The sequence below is a fragment of the Melospiza melodia genome, chromosome 3, assembly GCF_035770615.1.
Source record: "Melospiza melodia melodia isolate bMelMel2 chromosome 3, bMelMel2.pri, whole genome shotgun sequence".
In the NCBI taxonomy this organism is placed as follows: domain Eukaryota; kingdom Metazoa; phylum Chordata; class Aves; order Passeriformes; family Passerellidae; genus Melospiza; species Melospiza melodia.
This window is the reverse complement of record NC_086196.1, coordinates 137,835,239-137,848,409: the sequence shown is the minus strand read 5'-3', so window position 1 is coordinate 137,848,409 and position 13,171 is coordinate 137,835,239. Positions and strand designations below refer to the sequence as shown.

General features: G+C 52.0%; 1 protein-coding gene across 2 annotated transcripts in view; it reads left to right on the top strand.

The window, feature by feature from the left end:
* Nucleotides 1–2,638: 2,638 nt before the first annotated feature.
* EXTL3 (exostosin like glycosyltransferase 3) overlaps nucleotides 2,639–13,171 on the top strand; it is a 138,943-nt gene continuing 128,410 nt past the window's right edge. For both annotated transcript variants that reach the window (XM_063153198.1, XM_063153200.1), the window contains exon 1: nucleotides 2,639–2,866. The gene's annotated coding sequence lies outside the window, so the exon portion shown is untranslated. The remainder of the gene's footprint in view (nucleotides 2,867–13,171) is intronic.

Below are 13,171 nucleotides of genomic sequence, written 5' to 3'. Positions count from 1 at the left end.
GGGGTGAGGAAGAGGGAATGTGGTGGGGGAAAGGAAAAGAGGGGAAGTGGGAGCCATTTACATGGAGAGGACACAAAGGTGTGATGGCATTCACTGTGTTCAGCTGCAGCTGCCAAGTGCAGAGTAACTTGAGAGGCAATAAATGTAAGGGAGATTCACAGCCTGAAATGATAGAGGTGTCTAAAGAAGTTCTGTCAGCAGAATCCCACTCTGGTTTGGGTTGGAGGGGACCTTAAAGCTCCTCCAGTGCCACCCCCTGCCATGGGCAGGGACAGCTTCCACCATTCCAGGTTGCTCCAAGCCCCATCTCCAACCTGGTCTTGGGCGTTTCTAGAGATGGGACAACCACAGCTTCTCTGGGAATTCTATTCCAGGGCCTCACCACCCTCACAGGGAAGAAATTCTTCCTAAAGGTTGAACAGAAGGCCAGGATCTAAACTGTGGCTGCTTTTTAGGTGGCTTTGCTTTGCATTTCCACGTTTCCCTACAGTAGGATTAGTGTTTTGAGTCCTCCACCCTGTCAGCTTCAACTCAAGGTCACCATGGAGTTTCCAAGTCTCTAACAGGGATTGGCAGTGTGAATTGAGTCTGTACCTTTGGGAAAACAGGTTTGGAAGCTGATAGGAGTGAACGGCTTTTCCTTGCCAGGAAAGTGTCGAGCAACTTTATCGGCAACTTATTTTCTTGTTTAAATAATTATTAATCATAGATTATAGACCCTGCCCTTAAGGATCCATTTCTGATGTGGAAATTTTACATCTGTATGAGAAATAAAAGCCCAGATGGCAGAAAAGGTGGGGAATGAGGGTATTTGAATACAGTAATTTTCCTTTTGGGATAAGCAGAAGGCAGAGGAGCAGTGGATTTTTCACTTGGTGGAAAGGAAGTAAAAAACTCCTCTTTAAAACTAATTCCTATAACAGGAAGAAGGGGAAACACACAGAGAAAGGGGATTAAATCTGAAGGTGTCTCTGTCAGTATAATCTGTAATAGCCTTGATAGTGCTTCCTGAAAGGGAGACTTGCCAGACCAACTAGTGATCCTGACAGCTTTTCTTTTGGGAGCTGGTAGAAGAATTGTTCTCCTGAGTTATCCCTGAAGTGATTCTCCACTGGTGTTTCCTCCTCAGTGAGGACCTGAAGGGAATAAGGGAATGATTGTCCTCCTTTTTCTTCCTGCAGAGCTCCAAGTAGATCAGGGTAGAACAGAAAACCCCCGAGCCGTGGCACGGTGGGAACAGATGTGTGTGGTAGGACAACGTGGGTGTGTTCAGTGATTTGAATGTTAATTTAGCCTTTCTACTGTGCCACAGTCATAGTCTTTTTAAAATTTTTGTCCTGATAAAATATAAAAAGTATTGTTTCTCCTTTGAACCTGCAGTACCTATTCCTGCCCTTCGGTACAGTGTGTTCCCTGTGGCAAGATTGGATTTTTTATTGTTTATCAAAGGGCAGACCTGTGCCCCTGCCTCACCCCTCGCTGGTTTTTCATCTCAGAATAAAAGTTAGTTTCTCCTTGCATTCTTTACACATGTGTAAATGACTGTTAAAAAGTGCAGAGTGATGGAAAAGTGGTTTTTCGCTGCTTTGAAGTGCTCATGTTTTATTAAAGCTGAGATTCTTGGAGCTTTATGGCCAGAAACACACCACCCTCTTTACTCCTGGAGATAAACCTCTATTTCTTCCTGTGAAAAGCTTTCTAATTCCCCCAAAGTTGTCATATTGTGTGTTTTGGTGTGGGATTTGATTGCCATAGATACAAATGCCTTTCATGGAACTCCTAATACATAAAATTAGAATGCATAAACAGAGGACTGGACCTGTGTGACGTGGTTTGGTTGTGAGAAGATGCTGGCACTGTTACTTGCCTTTCCCCTTTCTCCTTTATTTCTTCATTGCTTTTTTCCCCCACTTTTGCTTCACTTGCCATCTGTTGCATGCTATGTTTGGTACTTGCTTATTTCTACATGGCTCCTCTGACTTCACAACATTTAACCACTGATGCTATTCACGCCAACCCTCCAGCGTGGATCTGGATGTTATTTGGTAACAAACTCCAAACCACAGTGATATTTTAGTATCTGCTGATCAGTTTCCCACAATACAGTTGTTTTCCTAACCCCTTTTACCAGGAGGCACCTGGACGTCTCTCAGCGGTCCCCAGTATAGGGCTGAGGCATGATGGAGCTCCATGGCGGCATCCTCACAGAGTTCTTGGGAGATACAAAGCACTGCACGGACTGTCTGAGCTCCAGGAGGACACTCTGACAGGGTTTTAGGGGACACACAGAGCTGCTTGCCCACAGGGCCGGGCTGCGGCTGCCCCTTCGAGGCAGCATCGCACACTGCCAACATGGCGGCTCCTCCATGAGGGGAGAGGAGGGTGTGAGGGACGGGGGGCGCGCGCCCGCCTTTTAGGCGGGAAAACGCTCCCGGGCGCAATGCGCGTGCGCAGTGGCGAGAGCCGAGCCGGGGGAAGCTTCGGCTGTTCCCGGCAGGTTCCGGAGGCGAGAGTCTCGCTGCTCCCCGCCCTCAACCCTTCGGGTATCTCCGCCCCCGCTTCGCGTATCTCCGCCCCCGCTTCGCCTATCTCCGCCCCCGCTTCGGCTATCGCCGCCTCTCTTCGTTAAGTTCCGCCGCCACTTCGGCAACTTCCGCCGGTTCGGTCGGAAATGGCCGAAGACGTGCGAGACCCAGCGGTTTAAGGGGAGAAGACCGGCCGGCTTCTCGGAATAAACCAACTGTGTCCGGCCCGTGGGGGGGGGAGCAGGGGAGGGCGGACAGAGCGGGAAGACGAGGCAGCGGCTATGGCTCCCCCCCCAGCCACTAGCGGCTCTGCCGGGAGGGCGAAGTGAGGGCGCCGAGAGGTAGGAGCGGACCGTACCACGCGCGGGGAGAGGGGGAGGAAGGTGGGAGAGCGGTAACACCCCCCCGGAACCCCCCCGCGGCAGCCCGTGGGGCCGGGTAAGGCGGGAATGGTACAGTCCGGGGGAAGCCCCCTGGAGCGGCGGCGTGGGGGGGGGGGCTCGGCTGGGGCGTCCCTGAGGGGCTGGAAGGGGGCGCGGGGTCCCTGAGGGCCGGGGGAGCTCTGAGCGGGGGTCCCTCAGGGCTGGGGGGACTGCGAGAGGGGTCCCTCAAGGCTGGGCGAGCCGTGAGCGGGGATCCCTTAGCGGTGGAGGGAGCTGTGAGGGGGGATCCTTTAGGGCTGGAGGGAGCTGTGAGCGGGGATCCTTCAGGGCTGGGGGGGCTATGAGCGAGGATCCGTCAGGGAGAGGTTCCTGAGAGCTGGGGATGTGTGAGCGGGCTCCCTCAGGAATGGGGGTTTGTGAGGGGCTCCCTCAGGAATGGGGGTGTGTGAGGGGATCCCTCAGGGAGGGACGTTTGTGAGAGGGTCCCTCAGGGATGGAGGTTTGTGAGGGGGTAGCTCAGGGCTGGGGGCACGGTGGGTTGAGGTTCCTGAGAGCTGGGGGGGGGGGGGGGGGTCTGTGAGGGGGGTCCGTCAGGGATGGGCGTTTGTGAGGGGGGTCCCTCAGGGCTGAGGGTGTGTGAGGGGGTCACTCAGGAATGGAGGTTTGTGAAGGGGGTCGCTCAGGAACGGAGGTTTGTGAGGGGGGTCCCTCGGAAATGGAGGTTTGTGAGGAGGTCACTCAGGAATGGAGGTTTGTGAGGAGGGTCCCTCAGGGCTGGGGGTTTGTGAGGGGAGTCCCTCAGATATGGAGGTTTGTGAGGGGGTCCCTCAGGGCTGGGGGCACGGTGCGGGAGCTCCATCAGGGCTGGGGGTTCCTTCAGGGCTGGTGAGGCTGTGAGGAGAGTCCCTCACCTCACAGCATGAGAAGCATTGTGGGGATGTCACACTGCAAGGGGGGACCCCCACAAGGCTGGGATAGCCCCTCAGGGCTGGTGGGCTGTGAGAGTCCCTCACAGCGTGAAGGGCACTGTGGGGGTCTCACAGAGTGAGGGACACTGTGGAGGGGTCCCCACAAGCCTGGGGACCCTCATGACAGGAGAGCTGTGGTGCCCAGGTGCTGCTGACAGGCTCCAGCCTTCCTGCCTGTCCTCCCTCCTGCATCCAGCAAGGATCCTGAGACCTTCTTATCCCGCCAGTGGATCCCCAGCGTTTCAGGGACCGTCACATCCACCCTGGCCAGTGCAGCCCCATTTCTCGCACTCTGAGTTGTGCTCCCTGTGGTTCTTGCTGGGGTTCTGCCTTGTGAGCTGCTGAGGACAGCAAGGACGAGGCTGCCCTCACTCTTGGCTACTTAGCATGGCTGGTATTGCGCTCCTGTGAGCTATTTACTAAAGTTGAGGTCCATGTTATTATTTTTTCCCACACGAGGTCCCTTCCTGCTCAAAAAACATCGGGGTCTTTACCAAAAATTTTACCTGTGTGGTGATAATACCTTAATGTTGACAGGCTAACGCCCCGTTACGCTGGTCCAAACCCAAACAATTTGGAGCCTGAAGGGGCTGGAAATGGTTCAAATGGCATTAAGGATTCACAGAGATGCTGAGAAGCACTTTAGATAAGCTGTTCTGTTGCTGTGTGTGTGTTAAAATCCAAGCACTGACCACTTTCTGACCTCTTGTTGCTTTTATGTGAGTCTGATAGACCGCGTGCGTTGATACCGTGATATGATAACTTGAAAGTGCCTGGGTTTCTTGTGCTGCCAGCCTCACATGTGTGTGAAGAAGATTAAGTAACTTTGTTTCCTGAGAGGAGTGTCACATGCAGGTGATTATCTGAGATATTTCTGTTCTCATGGAGAAATCTCTGATATCCGAGATAGTAACATCTTGGAACGTGGGTTGGCGGCTTTTATCAAGTACTGAGTAATCTTAAACTCGTTTCTATGCAGAAATAGCAGCAGAAATGAACCACAGTCTGATTACGTGGTGATGGGGAGAGAGATTCATCTCCCCCTGACAAATCCCTTAACTTCACTTGCCATCTGAGAGCCCAGTTGTTATCATGCAGTGTTATCTGTACCCACTCAGGCCTTTGGGATGCCTCTGCTTTTCCATTTCTCCTTCCAGAAATGGAACTTTGCATGGGTTCAGCTGGGTGTTCAGGGATTCTGGAGCTGGGATAATTGCCTGCCTTCGTTGAGCAGATTTTTCCGGCAGCTCAGCTGTGGTACAGACAGTTCTTGAACTTCTTGATGTTGTGTTGCAGAAGGGAAGTCCAGAGCAGTTTTCTGGAATCCTCTGATTTTTCAAGTGGGGACTTTTGGCTCTCGTGTTTGTTTGCACGTGAGGATGGATGTTGGCAGTTAAGTCACAGCGAAAGAAGCAAATGCTGGGAACAAGTGAAACATGATTGTTGAATTGCCTTCACTTAGGCTGGGTCTCAATGGCAAAATTGGAGGTTTGTTTGTGTGCTCTTCAGATGGCCTGGGAAAGATATCATCATCATCATCATCCTCATCATCATCATCTTCCCTTGAATATTTGTGCATCTCTGGGACTGTTTAGCTGATGAGTTGATGTTGATGCATTCCCAAGTTTTGTTTGCTTATGGGGAGCCAGAGCCCTTCCTGAGCCTGCTTCCCACGGCTATTCATTCTTGAAATGCCACGACACCTTCAGCTTAAGTTTTTAGTCTCTCTCTCCTGGCTGTGTATATTTTGTGTGTATTTGTTGTTTTTCCCTTCCAGGCTCTGTTGCCTGATTTTTTCTCCTTGCTCATTGGCTCCTGTCACCTCTCCCAGTTGCCTTGCCTGTTTTCCCAGGGCATTTCTCCTGCTGCCCACAGTAATGTTTTCACCAGGCTGGGGACTGCAGCTCACCACAGCTGTTACCTGTTTGATGCCAAGATCACGGCGGCCCTTTGTGAATTGCTTCCTGCTCCAGAGACAATTCTTCTGCTTTGGAGACCCCACAGGAGCAGTGAACTGGAAGGGACCTCATGGTCATTGGCTCCTGTCTCATCACCAGAGATTTTTCCTGCAATCTGTGCTAAATACCTTTATTTTTGTGAGAAGGAGCAGACTGTAAACATTTTGAAGCGCCTCCTAACTGGGATTTTAACTCACGGTGGAATATTTGGTGTTACTCTTAGTGAGCAAAACCCCCAACAAGCAAAATAAGCAGAGTTTTCTTCTCAGGAAGCACTTAAAAGTGCTGTTCACTGGGGTTTGTTGTGCTTGAGTTTGGCTCTTGCAGCTCAGCACATGCAAATCCTGGTGGTGGATGCTGCCTGAGAAGAGGTGCAAAGCCAGTTTGAGGTTTTGGTGTTTCTTTAGGAAGGATAAAGGCAGAACAATGTGCAGCTCGTCCCGGTGTGGGCAGCCTGGCCCACCAGGTAAATTGATGTTATTGCAGCACTTGCAGGGCCAGGTTTGAAGTGCAAATTGAAATCTCGTTTCTGTGCAGTTGTTGCTGTTTGTTAATTGGTGCCTGTTACCAGTTTAGAGGTCTGACTAATCCATGTGGGATGAAAGAGGGCAGGTTTAGGTTGGATTTTAGGAAAGAATTCTTTGCTGGGAGGGTGGTGAGGCCTTGGCACAGAATTCCCAGAGAAGCTGTGGCTGCCCCTGGATCCCTGGAAGTGTCCAAGGCCAGGCTTGGATCAGCCTGGGATGGTGGAAAGTGTCCCTGGCCATGGCAGGGGGTGGAATTGGGGTGAGCTTTAAGGTCCCTCCCAACCCAAACCATTCTGGGATTTGATGATCTGTCCCTGCTAATTGTGGTAAATGGATAATGGTTTCTCAGGGCTGTGTTGACATAACCAATCACACTACAAATGACCTGTTCCTCAAGGGTAAAATTGAGTGAAATACAGAACATTGACACTTATAAATCAATCAGATCAATCCTGTATGTTTTTTTTTTTTTTTTTTTTTTTTGTGTGTGTGGGACAGAACCCTACACCTCCAAACCAGCAGTTCATCTGGAGCCACTAATGGACACAAGGACTATTTTAAGGCAAATATTCTTAATGAGTTTCAGATTTTCTGCTCTTACACTCAGCTTCCTAAATGACTGGAATCTTGTTGCCTGGAGTCTGTGTTTGCTCTGCTCTCCTCTGCCCTCCCCTTTCCCTGTGAATTTTGGTGCATTAAGAAAATGTGCCACTTTTCTAATGCAAACGTCTGCCTGTGAGTGGTACCAGAACACGGGATTAACCCATGGATCCTAAGAAACACTTCCAAGTTTCTTCTAACAGGAAACGTTAAGAACATTCCCCAGTGCAAAAGTAACATTTTTATTCCCCTGCTTTGCACAGTGCCCAGCTGCTTGGTCCTTTACCTGTCTTGTCTCATAAAATGCTTTCTCTTGTGGTTCAAAATACTTCCAGGTACCTTCTCATGTGACTTTAATCTCAGGGACAGCGACAGTGCAGGCAGCCTGAGGTTTGTTTTCCTTCCTGTTGTGTTTTGGTACCAGCCTTGCCTGAAGTGTGGGCTCCAACGTCTGTCTCTGGATGAGCTGTTTTCCTGTTCTGTGTAACAAAGCCACCTCAAATCTGTGCTGGGATATTTGGCATCCATGGATTCACCTGGAAGTGAGTTCACTTTGTTTAAAGGCCACAGTGCCAGGGAGCAGGCAGTGCATTGCTCTGCCCATGCACTGCCTTCCTCAGGGAACACTTCTTGACAGGTTGGGTGCTTTGTTAATCCAGACAAAGAAATGACGAATTCAAATTTGGACGCTTAATTTGAAAATTGGCTTCTCTGCTTATAAAAACAATACACTTAAAACCCTCCACCATCCTCCATCGCTGTCCCATCAGCACATCTCCACTTCCAACCTTTGGGGCCTGCATTTGATGGAGCTGAGCACGTCACTGAACGTGGGAAAAGCTTCTTTGCCTTCCCCCCGACGCAGCCCTCGCACCGCGCGCAACGCGGGAGCGCCCGGGCTGCGATTCGTGCGTCTCCCAGCGCTTCTACTGCGGGCACGAGGAAGTCATTATGCTGCAGGTCTGCTCTGTGGAGGCACTCGGTGGGAAGTGATGTGTTCTGGATTGTGTTGGTGTGCTGGGGAGTGGAGGATATGCTGGGGAGTGCTGCTGACACGCAGATGATGCCTGGAAAAGGTTGGCGGGGAAGCGTTGGAGCTTGTGATGAGGAGAAGCTGCCAAACAAGTGGGGAGCCTCAGAGTTGAGAGCAGAGCCTAAATATATAAAGAAATGCTGTGAGCTTCTTTCTGAGGGGTCTGGAAAGTCTAAGCAGAGCAGTCCTGAATTCCCTTTCTGTTTGCAGGGTTGGTAACCTTTGATATAAGCTGGATCAACCTGGGATGGTGGAAGGTGTCCCTGCTCATGGAATGGGATGAGCTTTAAGGTCCCTCCCAACCTAAACCATCACACATCAAAGCTGGGATGTGTGACCACAAGGTGGGCAGAAGTCAGAACTGTACGATCTTATCTTCCTCATTAGAGGAAATTTGCTGATCATTTGATACAGGAGCCCACTGACTCCCAGAAATGCATTGTACATCTAATAATACATGTCAGGGAATAGGTTAGCATGGTTCTCAGATAATTAATAAAGATAGCACTTGCATAGCAAATAGGAAGGAAAAAAAAAAAACCAACCCGTGCATTGTTTAGCTATTTCTTTCCTTAGGCATCTCTCCTGGGAAGACCTTGGGTGCTTCTAAATGAATCTGCCGCCTACCTTGTGTGCCACCATTGGAATGTGGGCATTGAGGAGGAGCCAGCTATTGGAAAAGCAGCCAGAGATGGATGCCCTGGAAAGGTGCCACTAATTCCTGTGGCAGCTGACAGTTAGCTGTTAAGCCTTGCCTTGCAAAGTTCTCAAGGGTGCATCCCAAACAAAACCAAGGACCTGGAGAAAGGGGAGAGCTGTCCTTGTACTGATCTTGTGGGGTGGTTGTTAAAAGCAGGAGGTGGAGCTGATTCTGAGGTTGTTCCCTTCCAGCAGAGCAGGTCAGATTTGCTGGACCCAAAAGCGTTTTGGTTTTTTTGCTGCTGGACTCTGTGATAGTCCACAAACTCGCACTCCTTACCTTTTACACAGGTTTGAGGCTGCCATTCTTCACAGGGAAAGCTGTAAATTAGTAACATCTTCAAGGTGTCATTGTTGATGTGACTCTGAGAATTTTTAACAAAAATCAAGATGTAATAAAAAAATATTCAAAGAAATCCTGCAGTTGGTTTCTTGCATTTGCCTCCAGGGTTTTCTGCCTCTGTTTTCACTTTGTGGCAGTGATGAATAGCAGGAAGCCTTTTGCCAGCGTCTCAAGGGTGTAGTTAGTTAGGAGTGGGGATTGAGCTGGAGCTGGCAGGTACCTCAAGGATTTTGTACACAAGCTGATGTCCCTCCATCCCTCAGGGATCAGACCTGCTCTTTCTCTGGAAATGACTTTTACTTTGTTGGGACAACGATGATTTTGATTAGAAAGGCCAAGCTACAGAATTATAAACGAGATGTTGGGGAAGATGTTTTGGTGTGCGCCGAGCGTTTCACTGAGCTCGTGTTCCAGGTGCCATTGCTCAGGTGGCAGTGCCAGGAGCCTCTCCACGGGTAGCTGACAGCAGCATGAGCCAGGCTCTGCTCTGACTCTGTCTCTGTGTAATTCCTTTGCCTGGGAAGGAGTGACTGGAATGTGCAGACAGGTCTGGCTCCTGTTTCCGTGCCCGTCTCTGATCTGTGCCGCGTGCGCCGGCAGGCGAGCCCCGGTCCCGGAGCTCTCCCTGGGACACACAGGGGCAGCTGCCTGACAAACGCAATGGAGCGAGTGTTAGAGAAAGAACCAAAGTGAATTTCCCCTCCTCCAAACCGATTAAAGCAGGAGCAGTGTTGGGAATGCTTCTTGTGAGCTCGGTGTTCCTGTGCAGGGGAGTCTCACTTGGGCACTTTGCTGTCCCTGTACCTATTCTTAGCCTGGTTACCAAAAGCTGTTGTATGTGCATCAAGAGATCTCCCTGTTCAGGCTGTTTGTGTGTTTATGTGGAGTCTTTTGAGGAGAGAGGGAATTATATCCAAGCTTTTCTGTCACCTCCTTCTCCTCCTCCTGCTCAGGATATACAGGTTAAGGTTTCCATAGTGTCTGAGTGTATGGCAGAGTGCCTGTGAGGCAGGGAAGCACTGCCTGGTACTTGTTGACGCTGACCTTCAGATTTAAAATTTGTGACATGGGTGAGCTGATTTCACAGGCTGCTGCTTGAAGGAGTGGCCTTGGTCCCTCTCCCTCTCTCAGCTTTGCAGTCCCTGTCTGAACAATCCCAGTTTGAAAATCCAACAGCAAAGTGCTTGAGGGATTTCTGGTAGGAGATGGGGAGTCCCCTTGGTGGCAGGGAGCACAAGGCAAGGGCTGGTTTCATGCTGGAGAGTCCTTGGAGGGGGATCAGAGAATGGTTTAGATTGGAAAAGCACTTGGAGATCATGGAGTCCAACCATCCCCCACCACTGCCCCATGTCCCCAAGTGCCACATCCATGGGGCTTTTAAATCCCTGCAGGGATGGAGACTCCACCCCTGCCTGGGCAGCTGTGCCAGGGCTGGACAACCCTTCAAGTGAAAAAATTCCTTGTTATCCAACCTGAGCCTGCCCTGGCCGTTCATCTCATCCTGCCCCTGTTCCTGGGCGTAGAGCCTGATCCCTCCTGCCTTCCCTGTCCCATCAGGGAATGTCAGAGAGGGAAAAATTCCCTCCTGGGCCTCCTTTTCTCCAGGCTGAGCCCCTTCCCCAGCTCCCTCAGCCCCTCCTGGTGCTCCAGCCCCTTCCCCAGCTCTGTTCCCATCCCTGGACACCCTCCAGCCCCTCAATGTCCTTGTCCCAGAGCTGTCCCCAGGGCTGGAGGTGCCCCAGCAGTGCCCTGGCCCTGCTGCCACCCCAGAGCTGGGCCAGCTCTGATGCCACCAGCCTCTCTGCCCGCCTTGGGCACACCTGGGCTCACGGGCACCTGCCTGTGGACCACCTCCCCCAGGTCCTGTTCCCCCCAGCAGCTTTCCAGCCCCTTTCCTGGCAGTCACAGGAGTAATGGCAGGTGGGAAATGGGCAGTGGGACAGTGCCACAGCCACTGAGCTGTGTCAGGGAGCTGTCCCAGCACCCTTCTGTCCTCCCTGCAGCCCCAGGTGTGCTCCCTTTGTCCTTCTGCACCTTTTCTGTTCCCTGCAGCCCCAGGTGTGCTCCCTTTACCTTTCCTGCACCTTTTCTGTTCCCTGCAGCCCCAGGTGTGCTCTCTTTGTATTTCTGCACCTTTTCTGTTCCCTGCAGCCCCAGGTGTGCTCCCTCTGTCCTTCTGCCCCTTTTCTGTTCCCTGCAGCCCCAGGTGTGCTCCCTTTACCTTTCCTGCACCTTTTCTGTTCCCTGCAGCCCCAGGTGTGCTCCCTTTGTATTTCTGCACCTTTTCTGTTCCCTGCAGCCCCAGGTGTGCTCCCTTCATCCTTTCTGCCCCTTTTCTGTTCCCTGCAGCCCCAGGTGTGCTCCCTTTGTATTTCTGCACCTTTTCTGTTCCCTGCAGCCCCAGGTGTGCTCCCTTTACCTTTCCTGCACCTTTTCTGTTCCCTGCAGCCCCAGGTGTGCTCCCTTTGTGCTTCTGCACCTTTTCTGTTCCCTGCAGCCCCAGGTGTGCTCCCTTCATCCTTCCTGCACCTTTTCTGTTCCCTGCAGCCCCAGGTGTGCTCCCTTTGTATTTCTGCACCTTTTCTGTTCCCTGCAGCCCCAGGTGTGCTCCCTTCATCCTTCCTGCACCTTTTCTGTTCCCTGCAGCCCCAGGTGTGCTCCCTTTGTCCTTCTGCACCTTTTCTGTTCCCTGCAGCCCCAGGTGTGCTCCCTCTGTCCTTCTGCCCCTTTTCTGTTCCCTGCAGCCCCAGGTGTGCTCCCTTTACCTTTCCTGCACCTTTTCTGTTCCCTGCAGCCCCAGGTGTGCTCCCTTTGTATTTCTGCACCTTTTCTGTTCCCTGCAGCCCCAGGTGTGCTCCCTTCATCCTTTCTGCCCCTTTTCTGTTCCCTGCAGCCCCAGGTGTGCTCCCTTTGTATTTCTGCACCTTTTCTGTTCCCTGCAGCCCCAGGTGTGCTCCCTTTACCTTTCCTGCACCTTTTCTGTTCCCTGCAGCCCCAGGTGTGCTCCCTTTGTGCTTCTGCACCTTTTCTGTTCCCTGCAGCCCCAGGTGTGCTCCCTTCATCCTTCCTGCACCTTTTCTGTTCCCTGCAGCCCCAGGTGTGCTCCCTTTGTATTTCTGCACCTTTTCTGTTCCCTGCAGCCCCAGGTGTGCTCCCTTCATCCTTCCTGCACCTTTTCTGTTCCCTGCAGCCCCAGGTGTGCTCCCTTTGTCCTTCTGCACCTTTTCTGTTCCCTGCAGCCCCAGGTGTGCTCCCTTTGTCCTTCTGCACCTTTTCTGTTCCCTGCAGCCCCAGGTGTGCTCCCTTTACCTTTCCTGCACCTTTTCTGTTCCCTGCAGCCCTAGGTGTGCTCCCTTTACCTTTCCTGCACCTTTTCTGTTCCCTGCAGCCCCAGGTGTGCTCCCTTTGTCCTTCTGCACCTTTTCTGTTCCCTGCAGCCCCAGGTGTGCTCCCTCTGTCCTTCTGCACCTTTTCTGTTCCCTGCAGCCCCAGGTGTGCTCCCTTTGTATTTCTGCACCTTTTCTGTTCCCTGCAGCCCCAGGTGTGCTCCCTTTGTATTTCTGCACCTTTTCTGTTCCCTGCAGCCCCAGGTGTGCTCCCTTCATCCTTTCTGCACCTTTTCTGTTCCCTGCAGCCCCAGGTGTGCTCCCTTCATCCTTTCCTGCACCTTTTCTGTTCCCTGCAGCCCCAGGTGTGCTCCCTCTGTCCTTCTGCACCTTTTCTGTTCCCTGCAGCCCCAGGTGTGCTCCCTTCATCCTTCCTGCACCTTTTCTGTTCCCTGCAGCCCCAGGTGTGCTCCCTTCATCCTTTCCTGCACCTTTTCTGTTCCCTGCAGCCCCAGGTGTGCTCCCTTTGTGCTTCTGCACCTTTTCTGTTCCCTGCAGCCCCAGGTGTGCTCCCTTTGTATTTCTGCACCTTTTCTGTTCCCTGCAGCCCCAGGTGTGCTCCCTTCATCCTTCCTGCACCTTTTCTGTTCCCTGCAGCCCCAGGTGTGCTCCCTTCATCCTTTCCTGCACCTTTTCTGTTCCCTGCAGCCCCAGGTGTGCTCCCTTCATCCTTTCTGCACCTTTTCTGTTCCCTGCAGCCCCAGGTGTGCTCCCTTTGTCCTTCTGCACCTTTTCTGTTCCCTGCAGCC